This window comes from Stegostoma tigrinum, chromosome 11 (genome assembly GCF_030684315.1).
Source record: "Stegostoma tigrinum isolate sSteTig4 chromosome 11, sSteTig4.hap1, whole genome shotgun sequence".
Classification (NCBI taxonomy): domain Eukaryota; kingdom Metazoa; phylum Chordata; class Chondrichthyes; order Orectolobiformes; family Stegostomatidae; genus Stegostoma; species Stegostoma tigrinum.
The window spans coordinates 70,783,771-70,798,185 of record NC_081364.1 but is presented as its reverse complement, the minus strand read 5'-3'; the positions used below and the strand labels follow the sequence as shown (position 1 = coordinate 70,798,185).

Sequence of the window (14,415 nt, the reverse complement as noted above, 5' to 3'; positions counted from 1 at the left end):
AATAATAAGAATATTGAACAAAAGCATCTGATTCTTTTTAAATGAATCTTGTCTGAAAATGTTTATTTGCCACCCTGCAGCTCCTCTGAACTCGAGAAACCGCCAAAGCCCAAAAAGAGTGTGTTTAAATGCCTCAGCTGGTAAGTATCCCATGTTAAGCACCGCAAATATCTCATTATTTCCTTTATTATTGGGATGAATGGACAGAAAGGTAATTACATCTGTTCCTTGACAAATAGAGACATTTGATGTGTGGTCATTATTGCTTCATTGGAGTGAGATTTTTTAGTAACTGTTCGAGTAATTTGAGATGATGCAAGGAGTGGTGCTGTTATTCTCACCTCGTGCATGTGTCTAGTGTAGACTGATTGATAGAGATTCTTTGCTATGACCATGAGTGTAGAATGTGGACCTGTGATGAGCTTGGTATTGCCTAGCGATTCTCATTTATCCAGAGAAGTTTCTGCACCATGGCTAAATTTCACCGGAATAAATTTGTTTTATGAGAGACAAGTAAGCAAAAAAGGTGTTACAGTGAATTAAATTTGCATATTTGTGGGCCTGTATAATGAAAACGAGCAATGTTTAACAATTTTGAGTGAAAAATCAGATTTGTGTTCTACTTTGTGGGTCAGCAGGCAGCAGAAATATCTTCTGTTGAAAAATTATCAGCCATGCTTCTCACATCTGAAGCTCCACCTCAAAATTACTGTCTCAGTGGAGTCAAGTTAGGTAAAGGAGAAGCACACGAGATCTAAGCGTTCTTGTACATCAGTCAATGAAAGCAAGCGTGCAGGTACAGCAGGTAGTGAAGAAAGCTAATAGCATGCTGGCCTTCATAACAAGAGGAATTGAGTATCGGAGCAAAGAGGTCCTTCTGCAGCTGTACAGGGTCCTGGTGAGACCGCACCTGGAGTATTGTGTGCAGTTTTGGTCTCCCAATTTGAGGAAGGACATTCTTGCTATTGAGGGAGTGCAGCGTAGGTTCACAAGGTCAATTCCCAGAATGGCGGGACTATCATATGTTGAAAGATTGGAGCGACTGGACTTGAAGACTTGAGTTTAGAAGGATGAGAGGGGATCTGATTGAGACGTATAAGATTATTAAGGGATTGGACACTGTGGAGGCAGGAAGCATGTTTCCGCTGATGGGTGAGTCCAGGACCAGACGACACAGTTTAAAAATGAGGGGAAGGCCATTTAGAACAGAGTTGAGGAAAAACGTCTTCACCCAGAGAGTGGTGGATATATGGAATGCTCTGCCCCAGAAGGCAGTGGAGGCCAACTCTCTGGATGCTTTCAAGAAAGAGATAAACAGAGCTCTTAAAGATAGTGGAATCAAGGGTTATGGGGATAAGGCAGGAACAGGATACTGATTGTGGATGATCAGCCATGATCATAATGAATGGTGGTGCTGGCTCGAAGGGTCGAATGGCCTACTCCAGCACCTATTGTCTATTGTCTATAAAACTCAAATCTCTTTCCATGTAGGTGACATGAAAGTATGTGTTTGTGTTGTTGTGCATACATGTGTAAAGACTTCAAAGTTATTGTTTTTGATAATTTTCCTGAGTTGGGGATATTATCTTATATTTCTGTTCAATAGGTAAGGACTGACCAGAACTCAGCAAAGTAAGATTTTCCACCACCTACCCGTGTAGAGTTTCAGAGAAGCAAAACCATGCCTTGTTGCTGTGTTGTGCCTTGCAGTGATCTGGACTGTGACATATGACTATTGTTATATAGAAACCAAGAAAGAGAAGGGAAACACTTATTCACTTCCTAGGATATCTTCTCTTTACATGAGTGTGGATGTTACATGGATGTGATTTAGGCTTCCGTGGCTTAATTGTGATTCTCGAAGTGCAGGCAATCAACATTGCAGCATTAGTGTGCAATCTCACATTTCAGCAGCCATCTGCTCTTGCTCCCTGTACTATTTAATGCCTAATATACCAACAATCGGGATTTTCAGTGTGGGAATTTTTTTGTCATGCCATCTGCTGTACTTCTTTTGGGAGTTTTGGAAAATTTTCGATGTTAATCATGCAATATAAACGCAAATTGCTGAATAGAAATCCTAACGTTTGCAGTACCAATATACTGAAGGCCAAATTCAGAGTTCACTGTCCTACCTTACAAAGTGTTGTATACAGTTTTCTATCAATTATCAATGGTGTTACTTTGTTTTACGTTTTATTTTTAATAAATTGCAGCTTTCAGGATGAAATTACATACACATTAGCATGTGACCAGGTTGGGGGAAATTTTCCCTCCTGTGGATATTCAAATCCACATTTTGCCTTTCATGAGATTGAAGTTGATAGCAGGTTGAACAAACACTGCAAAAAGCCCAGATTCTTGTGCCATTGGAATATGCAAACATTGTAACCTATTCATATACTCCCTAACTATTAGACAATGTAACGGTGTTCAATACTAGTAATGCGAGCTCTTGGTATGAGTGTGCCACTATTAATTTCTCACAGGTCAAATGTGGCGCACATCAAACTCCTGGTACTCACATCATCAATATACCTTCATTCTAGTTTAATTTTTTTTAACAGTTTCTCTAGAATGCAATGACATTTTCATATGTTTGTTGTGTCTCCTTTCCCTTGTGCAGCCTGTTTTCAAAGAGAGGTGTTAAAATACACAACACTCAAACTAAAAGCTCTGAGCAGCGAGCATCCCTTCAGAATGAGGATTCAGATGACAGCATTACCGCAGCCAGCATTTTATCCGATTCCAGCCACTTGGAAATGGAAGAGCCGAGCACTTCGCAAAAAGCGCCGGAAAAGGTGAGACAGTGAGGCACTCATCACGTAAAATATGTTGTTCTTGGAGACTCTGGTTTGTCTAATAATGTCCAGACACTTTTTTTCTTCTTTCTTTCCTTCCTTTCTTCTGCCTTCCTGCCGTCTTATTATCCTGACTACACTTTGGCAGTCAAGAGGATACAAGGGTACTCAGTGATACCGTCCCAGCCACTGGAGCTGGATGGCTGCCTAGCCAATCTCCTTCGCCTTTCTTTTAAGAGCTATTAGCCGAATAGCCATTTTGATGTTTCAGCCAGACTGAAATCCTTAATGTGAATGCCGTTCCACCAAGCATCTTCATAACAGGCTGCTGCCAGCAATTTTCCATCCCAGGTCCCACTTGCCAAAGTTGGGTTACTTGCTTTCAGAACGAAGGCAAGACAGCTGTGCAATTCCCAGCCAAATTCAACCTTTGTGCTGGTTACTGAAGCATTTGATTCCAGAAAAGGTATTATTCGCTCACGAAGTGAGAGCTGATTTTATTTGTTTTTTTTGAGTTGTGCTGTTGGCTTTGTTTTGCTTAGATATTTTATATGATTTTATACTAATAGCCAAAATATTTCATCTTTAATTATTCACAGCATGTTTAATTTCTACACAGTAAATTTTAGTGCATGGGGTACATCTGCCGCAGCTTGAAGCGCACTGCCCACAAAAACAGTATTTAGAGTATGTTGGATAGGTCTTGATCCAGCAATTGCAACAAAGTAATGCAGCTCTCTGCATGGAGTCCTCGTGACTGCACGTTTTGTTTTTCTTCAATATTTGGGCTTTGAGCTGTTGATTAGTGCGTTCTCTGCTGAAGACCATTGTATCTTGGGAGATTATCAAAGTTGCGTTATGGTTATTGTTTACAGAATATGTCTAGGACTTGTCCCAGGGATATTTTCACAATGTATTCCCCTAAGAATTGGGCTAAGTATTATTAGGTCACATTTAGGTGTTTTGGAGTGGTATTTCTTTGTTTCAAAATACCCTCTTCCTTTTTATGGATTCTCCTGTTTAGTGTTGTGACTCCCTGTATGTTAATCATAAACTGAGAGCTGCAGTGACTTGGATGATTTCACTTCTGGTTTCTTTAGTTCTCTGCTGTATGTGGTTTGCTGTTGCTGTCTGTCTTTCTTTCTGCCAGTGGTGCTGTGCCGCACACATTCTGACCTGCACAATGCACTGGTTGGCCCATTCGCAGTCACCTGCAATTCATAAATGTGTTTTAACTTCAAACAGTATAGTTGTATTCAAGATTTCTGTGCGTAGCAGGGTGAAGTGGGCAAATAAATATTTAGGAAGCATGTTCACATACTGAGTGCAAACTGAAACCCCAAAGGGTTTATCTGACAAACTTAGAATTGAAGCACCAGTTTACATGGTCAAGTGAAATGACCACAATGTTATTGTGCTGAAGGAAACTAATTAGTAATTTATGGGCATGCTAAGTACTGAATTGTTGATGTTGACTGAACAGCTAGTAAACACAAGTGGGAGTGTAATTCCTCAGAAGTGATCTTTACTGGTAGAGGAAAGAACTGCAAGTTAATTATTTCACAAGACAGCAACGACCAAGAATTCATGTGCAACTTCATGTTCTTACAATTAAGCTGTCCTGTGCAGAATGCCTTCACCTTTGTGGGCAGCAGGACAGCATATTTTGTGTAATAATAAATATAACTGGAAAGGGGCAAGTATTTAATATGCAACAATTGACAAACGTTTTCTTAAACAAAATAATTATTCCACAGTCATTAAGATCTGTGGATACTGCCTCCTCAGGAGGTTTATCCAACAGTGGTGCATCAGCAAAATCAAATTATGACAAAGCCAAGTCTCGTAGGCGTGCGGGTTTGGGCAGCTGCTGGTGTGCAACACGTCGGAGGGACAACCGCCAGAAAGAGAAAAACTGCCTCATCCGAGTCAGATTAGAGGAGGACAGAGCACAAGAATTCAAAACTATTTTGGTAAGTCCCTGGACTGTTTGCTCTCATCATGCTCGGTCCAAATAATTGCCATTGCTCTCTGCCAGTATCGCAAGAGGAATTTTTATCCCAATTATTTGTTGCCATGCAGTCATATTCAGTGTGTATTTTCCACATTGCTGAAGCCTTTTTTGGTCAATAGGAGTGCTTTGACCGTCATTTTGATCCTGTTTTGTAATGCAGTAGCAATGTTTAGGTTTTAGGCCTGAACACATTTTCCTTGCATTTCTCCTTTAAGTGTACATGGCAAGGTGCAGCACTCTGTTGCCCCATTTTGGGGACTGGCTGATAACTATTGAAGAGGAAATATCACAAATTAACATGCACCATTAACTGTACAATAAATCAGCAAGGAGGTACCAGATCTTCAGTTAGCTGACCACAGGCACTTTGGTCCATCTGTAAACTAATCGAGTAATATTAACAGAGATATTGAATGTTTCTTTCCTGGCTTTGGCTCAAGTGAAATTTAAAAGGCTGGTGCATGGAAGAAAGCACATCAAAAATGGGTTGGAGAAGAACATAGAACATTACAGCACAGTACAGGCCCTTCGGCCTTTGATGTTGTGCCGACCTGTCATACCAATCTGAAGCCCATCTAACCTACACTATTCCATGTACGTCCATATGCTTGTCCAATGACGACTTAAATGTACCTAAAGTTGGTGAATCTACTACCGTTGCAGGCAAAGCGTTCCAATAGCAAGAGTGCAATCCAAAACAGAATAATTGCCTACTGGCTAGTTCAGGGAAGCCGAAGGAATATTGGCCAAATTAGAAGGCACATAGATTGTTTTGTTTGATCATGCATTTTCCTTGACAGGATCAGTCGTACTCTGATTGTGCCTCCACAGAGGTCAGTGTGATGTGTGGAAATTGCTTCTGGTGTTTAAATATTGTTAACAAACAGCGCCTCTTTACTCTGGTAAAGAGAATATTTGTTAGCTTGTCAGTGAGTTGGAGATGGGGCAGAACCAGCCTAAGATCTGAGGCAGAATTTGGATAAGCAAATGGCAAACAGCTTGTTTAAATTGAACATCTATGAAACACAGAAAACAAAATTCTCAACCAAAATGACGAAAATGTCTCCTGATGAATGTGCAACAAATTGTTGCCAACTAATACAGTCATGAGAGGCCAACTAGAGAATCGTGGAATATTATCACAAAGCAAAAAAAAAAGCTTGAGTTATTGTGTCTGTGTTAAATCTCAGTGAGAAGTAGCTAAATTCGCCACCCATCTCCCCCACCACCACCACCATTGCCCTTTTTAGCCCTGCCCTGCAAATTTTGCTCCATGTAATTATTCAGTTGTCTTATGAAAGTAATTTAATCTGCTTTAACCACCTATTCGGATATTGCGGTTTGGAAAAAGCAGGATTCTTTTTTGTTTTTGCTTTTTCTCCCCACCAATGACCTTAGATTTTGGCCGTGGTACTTAGTGTCAGAAGGACCAGTAAACAGTTTCCCTCATTTACTTTAGTTAGCCTGAGCAAATGACTGTTCTTCATGATTCTATGTTCTAATCCTTACCCAATGTTGTGTCTATACCGCCACTGCCCATTTCATTCCACAGGCTTCAATTTTGCTTGCACACTTGTGTGGCACTTCTTCGAACATAATTTAGAAAATCCAATTTATCACCAATGAATCACTAAAATTAGTGATTAATCATTTAAAGTCTGAGCATACAGAGTGGAAAAGGTATTGGTTATTCAAAAAAGATCACTTTTGGGGATGTTAGTTAATGTAAAATAACAAGATGTCGAGCTGGATGAACAGAGCAGGCCAAGCAGCATCAGAAGATCAGGAAGGCTGACGTTTCGGGCCTAGACCCTTCTTTAGAAAGATAATGTAGTTCATCTAATCTCTAGTTGTGTAATATTTGACTCTACCACTTATAGAATTGTCGCGACGTACCGAACAAAATATCCCCCCAAACCTTTCCTATTTCTGTACTTATTCAAATGTCTTTTAAACATTGTAATTGTGTCTACATCTGCCACTTCCTCAGGAATTTAATTCCACTACATTTTTTGGATTTTTCAGATTTGCTATCCATTAATATATTTAATATGATCTTTGCTTTTGACTGGGTGGCAAAAGTAGTTTTTTTCGCCATGAACTATAGCAAAATTAAAGTAGAATTAAGTGTGAGTTTACTCAACCAGAAAACATTGCAGTTCTCCAGAAGAAACAGAAAATTTACTGGTGCATTTCATCTTCCAGGTCATTGCTCAAACTTGAGCTGAGAAAAGCATTCTCCAAATATAACACAGAATTAAACAAAAGCAGACAATTGCCCAAAAAACTGGTCTTCTCAATATCCTGCCTATCAAATATTATCCCTGTACAGTCATATTATGATTGAATATTAAATATTTGCACTGTCTTCAAATCACAAATTGCTAAATGTTTCAAACTGTTAAAGCAATTTTATGAATAATTTATATGAATAAGCATAACATTAGGAAATGTCAGACTTCACAAACAACATTGAGCCATTTCCTGTCATGACAATAAATGTTAAAAGCAGGCAAATTGTATGGGGGTAACAAAGTGGGAAGCTGGATGAACACAGCAGGCCAAGCAGCAGAGCACCTCAGGAGCACACAGTCTGGCCTTTCAGGCCTAGACCCTTTTCTGATGAAAGGTCTAGGCCTGAAACATCAGCTTTTGTGCTCCAAAGATGCTTCTTGACCTGCTGTGTTCATCCAGCTCCACACTTTGTTATCTTGGATTCTCCAGCATCTGCAGTTCCCATTATCTCTGATACAATTTTAACCTCATTGTGAAGCCTCTTCCAGGGATACCTAACCTGAAGAAGTTACCCTCCTCTCTCTGGAAAACCCTCAGTGGATCTCTCTCCCACTGCAACTCTCTTGTAATCTCTTCAGCCTTGAAACAAAGCTTTTCTGTTGAAGGGTCTGTGCCCGAAACATCAGCTTTTGTGCTCCTGAGATGCTGCTTGGCCTGCTGTGTTCATCCAGCTCCACATTTTGTTATCTTGGACTCTCCAGCATCTGCAGTTCCCATTATGTCAAATGGTATGGGGGTTTTGGGTGGGAGGGGATGGAAGTGGATTATTTAAATTATGAATTTTGTCATTAGTTACTTGTTTCAAACTGTGTGTATAGATAAACTTGATCACTGGGCTCTGTTTCCATTCAAATTCCAACCTTTACTGTTCACAGTAAATGTGTTATGGAGCATCGAATGCAGATTTTACAATAACTGTCCTACCAGATATTATTTCATTAATGTAACTTTTACAGCTTTCAGTGTAATGTCCCAATTAGTTTTCTGGGTGAAAGCAGCTATATTTATAAGCCCTTTGGAAATTGAGGCATTATATATTTCTTTTGGTGTGTGTGTCTAATGCATTAATGAAAAGTGAATGTTGTTTTAATTAGGTGACTAATCAAGATTGTGTATCTGAAGTTCTCAACAAAGCCATGACCGCGCTCAAATTTGAACCCGAGCGTCCTCAGGAATTTGATCTAGCACAGATCATTGAATCAAATAAAGGTGAGCAGTGGAAATTGCTTCAATTTAAGTTAAATCTATTTCTGAACAGCATAACCACTGCAAGGGAATTGATATTTTCTTTTGATTTCACCAAAAAGCTGCAGATATCTAAATTTGTATCATTGAACATATCCAAGCATATTCAGCAGGATTCAACTCTGAGGAATGTAAAGCCAATAAACAACTAATACCTGCACCTAATAAAAGCAAATTATTTCATCAGATTGCCCTAAAGCCAAATCAGAACAAAGAACCACAAATGCTGGAAATCAGAAACTGCTGGAAAAGCACAGCAGCAGTGGCAGCACATGTAGAGAGAAGTCAGGGTTAGTGTTTGGAGTCCAGTAGCCCTTTTGTAAAACTACCTAAAGCCATATTGAGTGAAGGATGTACATCAGGATTTGGGTGTGGCATTAAATCCTGAATTATTCGCATTGTTAGCACATTGTTCTGCTTTGTTCATTCTTATTTTAACTGGTTATTCCAAAATAAATGTTTCCTGTTGCTGAAATTAATCTGTTCTTCCCCTCTTATTGGCCCGTGGCTGAGAGACCAGAAACATGGATGGGGTCACTGCTGTCAAGTTGCTAATCTGTCGCAACCCTCCCCCAACCATTTCCTGGTGAAAAGTAGAAACGAGGTCTCATGGGTTTAATTCTGCTGTGGTTTAAAACTTGCCATCCAGGCTGTGTTAAGCAGAATGCATTATGAAAATGAAGTGTCCCAATGCCTTTGCAGCATGCTATCCCTGTCAGATTTCACAGAAAAGAAAAATCAGTTCCCTGGACGTAAGTCTCACTGACAAAGCTGGAATTTATTCTGCATCCATCATAGCCCTCAGAAAATGGCCATTCACTGGATCACTAACTCGTGTTTGATTTAGGTGCCCTCAGTGGTGTTAGTTTCAAGATTCCAACACAATGCTGAAGGAGAGCATAGCTTTTCTCAGTGTTTTTGCATTGATCACACTGCACCTTTTTGTGTTTGATGCTGGTATCAGCAGAAGTGACCATGTAGCTGCTGGGTCATTCGTGAATCAATTGGGGTTTTGCATTGTTCTGTAGTAAGGAAAATCTGACATCTTTACCTGGGCTACTGTATGCTGACTCTTCACAGCCTCATATCTGGCCTAATAAAGCCACTCAATTGTACAAACTGTCATGAAGAAGGCATGTGCCATCGGACAGTGAGAGGTTTGAAATGGATTTTAGTCTTGACCAACAATGCTCATCCTGAGAATGGGTCTCAGATTTAATGGTTTTCAGTTATTGAGTTTACCTAATTTGGTATAACTCCAAGATTTTCTCTTGTGTTTTGTAATACGTTCTGAATCCTTGCAGTACGTTTGTTCTGTTCCTCCCAGCCATTGATATTTCCGTACCCAGGAAGCAGTTGGACCTGTGCACAATTAATATGATGAAAACACGTGTGAATAATAATGTGCTTTCCCTCTGCTTTTTCAGTGCTCATACTTCCGGCCGATGCCATCCTGTATTACGCAATGGACAAGAAAATGAATCACGACTTCATCCTGAGATTCACCGAAAGAAGATCTTCATGTCTATGCAAGTTTTAGCTGTAAGGAACATAATGTTTCATGGGACTCTATTGGATCTAAAATCTCTGCTCAGTATGAAAAACCCTGCAATATATGAATAAATTACTTTGGCAGTTTTCTACTTTAAATTATTGGACAATTTGGAGAGAGTGACTTGACTTCAGACAATTGCTTAACATTAACTTTTGAGTCCAGTGCTTGTTTGTCCTTTTCAAACATCTTGCACATCAGCTATTTTTCCTGGAATGCTGGAGAATTGAACCTTGCCACCTGTCTTCTATGAATATCACAGTCATGTATCAATTGGTTGGATGAGAAAAAGAATCTTTTACTTATCAATCTTGTTGACCAATTGTGATTGAATTTGCCTGGGTTCCTCAATGGTTGTTTGGTTAAAAAGCAAACCAGCCATTTGTTCAGCCAATGGCAGGATGATGAATACTTCAACTGAAGTGTTTGGTTTGGCCTTTAAACTCTTCAGCACTCCATTCCTACCTTCAATATTTTTATTTCTCCAGTGGTTTAAACTAATTTGGACAGAATGCCATTGACATGCCTTCAACAAAGGGTAACTACAAGAAATAATAGAGTTGTTTATTACTGCCAGTCATATTGCACTTGTTTGAGACCTTAACTGTTTTTACTTAATGTTCAATTTTACAACAATTTAACATAAAATTATTGTGTCATAGTGGGACATATGAATGAGACTGTGTGAGTGAGAGTCAGAGTAAGCGATGTGTGAGTGAGACTGTGAGTGTGTGTAAGAGTGAGACTGTGAAGTTAGAGTAAGACTGTACGTGTGAGTGAGTCTGAATGACAGTCAGTGTGAGACTGTGTGAGTGATACTGAGAGTTTCTGTGTGAGTGGGTGTGAGAGAGTGGGACTGTATGAAGTCAGAGTGAGACTGTGAGTGAGAGCATGTGTGTGAGTGAGACCATATGTGTGAGTGAGACTGTGAGAGAGAGAGTCAGAGTTAGATTGAGAGAGAGAGAGAGAGACTAGGGATTTGTATGTGAATGAAACCGTGCATTTGTGAGAGTGAGACCATATGTGTGACTAAGAACATGTGTGAGTGAGAGAGTCTGAGTGGGACTGTGTGTGAGTGGGTCTGTGGGTGAGTGAGTGAGTCTGTGTGTCAGTGAGTCAGAGTGAGACTGAGAGAGAGAGAGTAGGAATTTGTATGTGAATGAGACCATGCATTTGTGAGAGTGAAAACATGTGTGTGACTAAGAACATGTGTGTGAGTGAAAGAGTCTGAGTGGGCCCGTGTGTGAGTGGGCCCGTGTGTGAGTGGGCCCGTGTGTGAGTGGGCCCGTGTGTGAGTGGGCCCGTGTGTGAGTGGGCCCGTGTGTGAGTGGGCCCGTGTGTGAGTGAGTCAGAGTGAGACTGAGAGAGAAAGAGTAGGAATTTGTATGTGAATGAGACCGTGCATTTGTGAGAGTGAGGCCATGTGTGTGAATAAGAATGTGTGTGTGAGAGAGTCTGAGAGAGACTGTGTGTGAGTGAGACTGTGTTAGTGAGACTGCGAGTGATCCGATGTGAGTGTGACTGTGAGTGAGAGTTTGAGTGACACAGTGAGATTAATTGAGAATGTATGATTGAGTGTGAGACTGAATATTAGTCAGACTGAATAAGATTGTGTGAGAATGTATGAGTGAGAGAGCATGTGTAATTGAGTGAGTTTGAACAAGACCATGTGTGATTGAGACTGTGAACTCAGAGTGAGATTGTGTATGAGTGAGACTATGTGAGTGTGAGAGGCAAGGTGTGTGAGAGTGAAATCGTGGGAAGTCAGAGTGATACTGTGTGTTTGAACCTCCAAGTAAGACCGTGTGAGGGTGAGACTGTGTGCGAGTGAGACTATGTACGGGTGAGACTGCATGCGAGTGAGACTGTGTGTACGTGAGACTCTGTGCGAGTGAGGCTGTGTGCAGGTGAGACTGTGTGTGTGAGACTATGTACGGGTGAGACTGCGTGCGAGTGAGACAGCGTTATGAGTGAGACTGTGTGTGAGTGAGACTATGTACGGGTGAGACTGCGTGCGAGTGAGACTGTGCGCAGGTGAGACTCTGTGTGAGTGAGTCTCTGTGTGGGTGAGACTGTGCACTCAAATGAGACTGGCTAAGAGTGTCAGAGACAGCCTGTGTGAGTGAGACTGAGTTGGTGCGTGAGAGTCAAAATTGGGCATGTGTGTTATTGAGCCTGAGTTTGTGCATGTGACACAATGTGAGTGTCTGTGTGGGAAGGAGTCAAACTACATGTGTGAGACTGTGTGAAGTGAGAATGAGACTGTATGTGTGAGACTGAGACCATGTGTGTGAGTGAAAAAGTCAGAGTGAGACTGTGTATGCGTGTGACTGAAGCTGCAAAGTCAGTGTGATACTGTATGAGTGAGAGTGTGTGAGATTAGATTGGATTCCCTACAGTGTGGAAACAGGACCTTTGACCCCACAAGTCCACACTGCCCCTTGAAGCATCCCACCCAGACCCATCCCCCTACAACCCACACACTCCCAAACACTACGGGCAATTTAGCGTGGCCGATCCACCTCGCCTGCACATCTTTGGACTGTTGGAGGAAACCGGAGCACCCAGAGGAAACCCACGCAGACACGGGAAGAATGTACAAACTCCACACAGACACTCACCGGAGGCTGGAATCGAACCCGGGTCCCTGGCGCTGTGAGGCTGCAGTGCTAAACACTGAGACACTGTGCCACCCTTGAGATTGTGCTTGTGATACTGTGTGAGACTGAGTGTGAATGAGACTGTTTGAGAGTGTGAGGGAAGGGAGTCAGTCCATGTGTGTGAATGAGTCCATATTTGTGAGTGAAACTGAGTGTGAGTGAGGCTGCGTGAAGTGTGAGTCAGACTGACTGAGTGTGTGTGAGCGACTATAACAGGCTGAGTGAGAAATTGTGTGTGTAAGTGTGAGACTGCGAATGAAACTGTCAGAGTGTAAGAGTGAGAGAGTGTGTGTATGAGAGGATATATCAGTAAAGTGCAAGCCATCTCAGGGGAAAAAAAAACTAACAAACTAACCATTTATCCAGACCATTAGGTGGGATGATGAGTACTTCAGCTGGCCTGTTTGGCTCGGCCTTTAAAGTCTCCAGCCAACCTTTTGTTTCCAGAGGCTTTAACTAATTCTGCATTAAAAACCCATTGATGTTTTTAACTCACTGCAACTGCAAGAAATAACAGCACTGTTTATTATTGCCAGTGGTATTGCACTTGTTTGAGACTTTAATTAATGCTCAGCTTTATAATGAATTTATTTTGAATGGTTATATTGTGAGATGTGCGCACGTGTGTAAGAGAATATATATTTGTAAAGTGCAAACCATTTTGGGGATAAAAGGTATTTAAAAGATGCACAGGGGACCAGATCACCTCAGACATGAATACTGTAATACACTTGTTGTTCCTAGTTTATCTGCTTATGTTCCATTACTCAGATCTGTCATTGTTTCAAGTGGATCTCATTGGTTAACAGCCTAATCTGACACTCATTCATTGACCTTTTCATCTTCATGCAATCATATCTCACGTGCAGGACAGCGTTGGTTATGTATATTCACTTTTCAAATGGATCCAAAACAAAAATCCATTCAAAGTAGCAAAATATCAGGAATTTTTAACAGTATTTGAGTCTCTGTCAAATTCACATTTGCACGATGTATAAATTAACACCAGGTAAAACAAAGACTTTAACATTTCTGGCATTCCTGTCTTCCACAGGCAATGTTCGAGCCTCCTTCCCAATGTGAATCAATGAGCTCTGGTGAGGAAGGGCTTTAGAGAGCTCACCGCCCTGATTTTTGAGAGGTCGTATGTATTTTATTTCCTTCTCCTCCTGTAAATCGCTTGGTGCTCGACATAGGATTCACTAATTAGACATTTACACATAACCACTTTAAAATTAAAATAGTTCAACATCGAGGCTATGCCAACAATACCAGCCACAGGTAGAAGAGAAAATCATCTGAGTTCTTTGTCTAAGTTTGTTTCTAAAAATAGTGTTCAGTAAATGTTTTCAATGTTCTTACATTTGTTTTAAATTAAAATAACTTAAATTGCAATCTTTTGTTTCATTCTTTTGAAGCAGAAGACAAATTCTGGGCTGAGGGAGTATACTTCATCTCTAATTAGTGCTGCTTCACTAAATATAACCTCCTATCAGCAATTTGTGTTGAGAGCTCACCTCCACGAACCATGTATCTGGGGCAATTGATAGTCATAATCCTAGAGAGCAAGGCAGGTACCTTGGCACCACACAGGAAATCTCTATTGGGGGGGAAGCTGATGGAGAAACTGGTTGAACAAATAATGGCTCTGCCAGGATTGGAACAGTGTGTTTGCAATATGTGGGAAAGGTGCCTCCATTAAAAATGGCCTCTGACATCCGTCTACTCACTTGCATCACTGACCCCATGCCATTTGTAAAATGCAAGCTTCAGTGCAAAGGCGACATTGGTCTTGATGCACTTTCAAAGAATTTCTGTGCAAGACTGTTGAATAATGGTGTTTGCAGT

At 40.9% G+C, this 14,415-nt stretch overlaps 1 long non-coding RNA gene across 1 annotated transcript; it reads left to right on the top strand.

The window, feature by feature from the left end:
- The first annotated feature begins 8,225 nt into the window (after nt 1-8,225).
- On the top strand, nt 8,226-13,901 carry LOC132210217 (uncharacterized). The gene is made up of 3 exons (XR_009446447.1): nt 8,226-8,319; nt 9,783-9,897; nt 13,622-13,901. It is a non-coding gene; the product is annotated as an uncharacterized LOC132210217 (long non-coding RNA).
- Nucleotides 13,902-14,415: the final 514 nt, after the last annotated feature.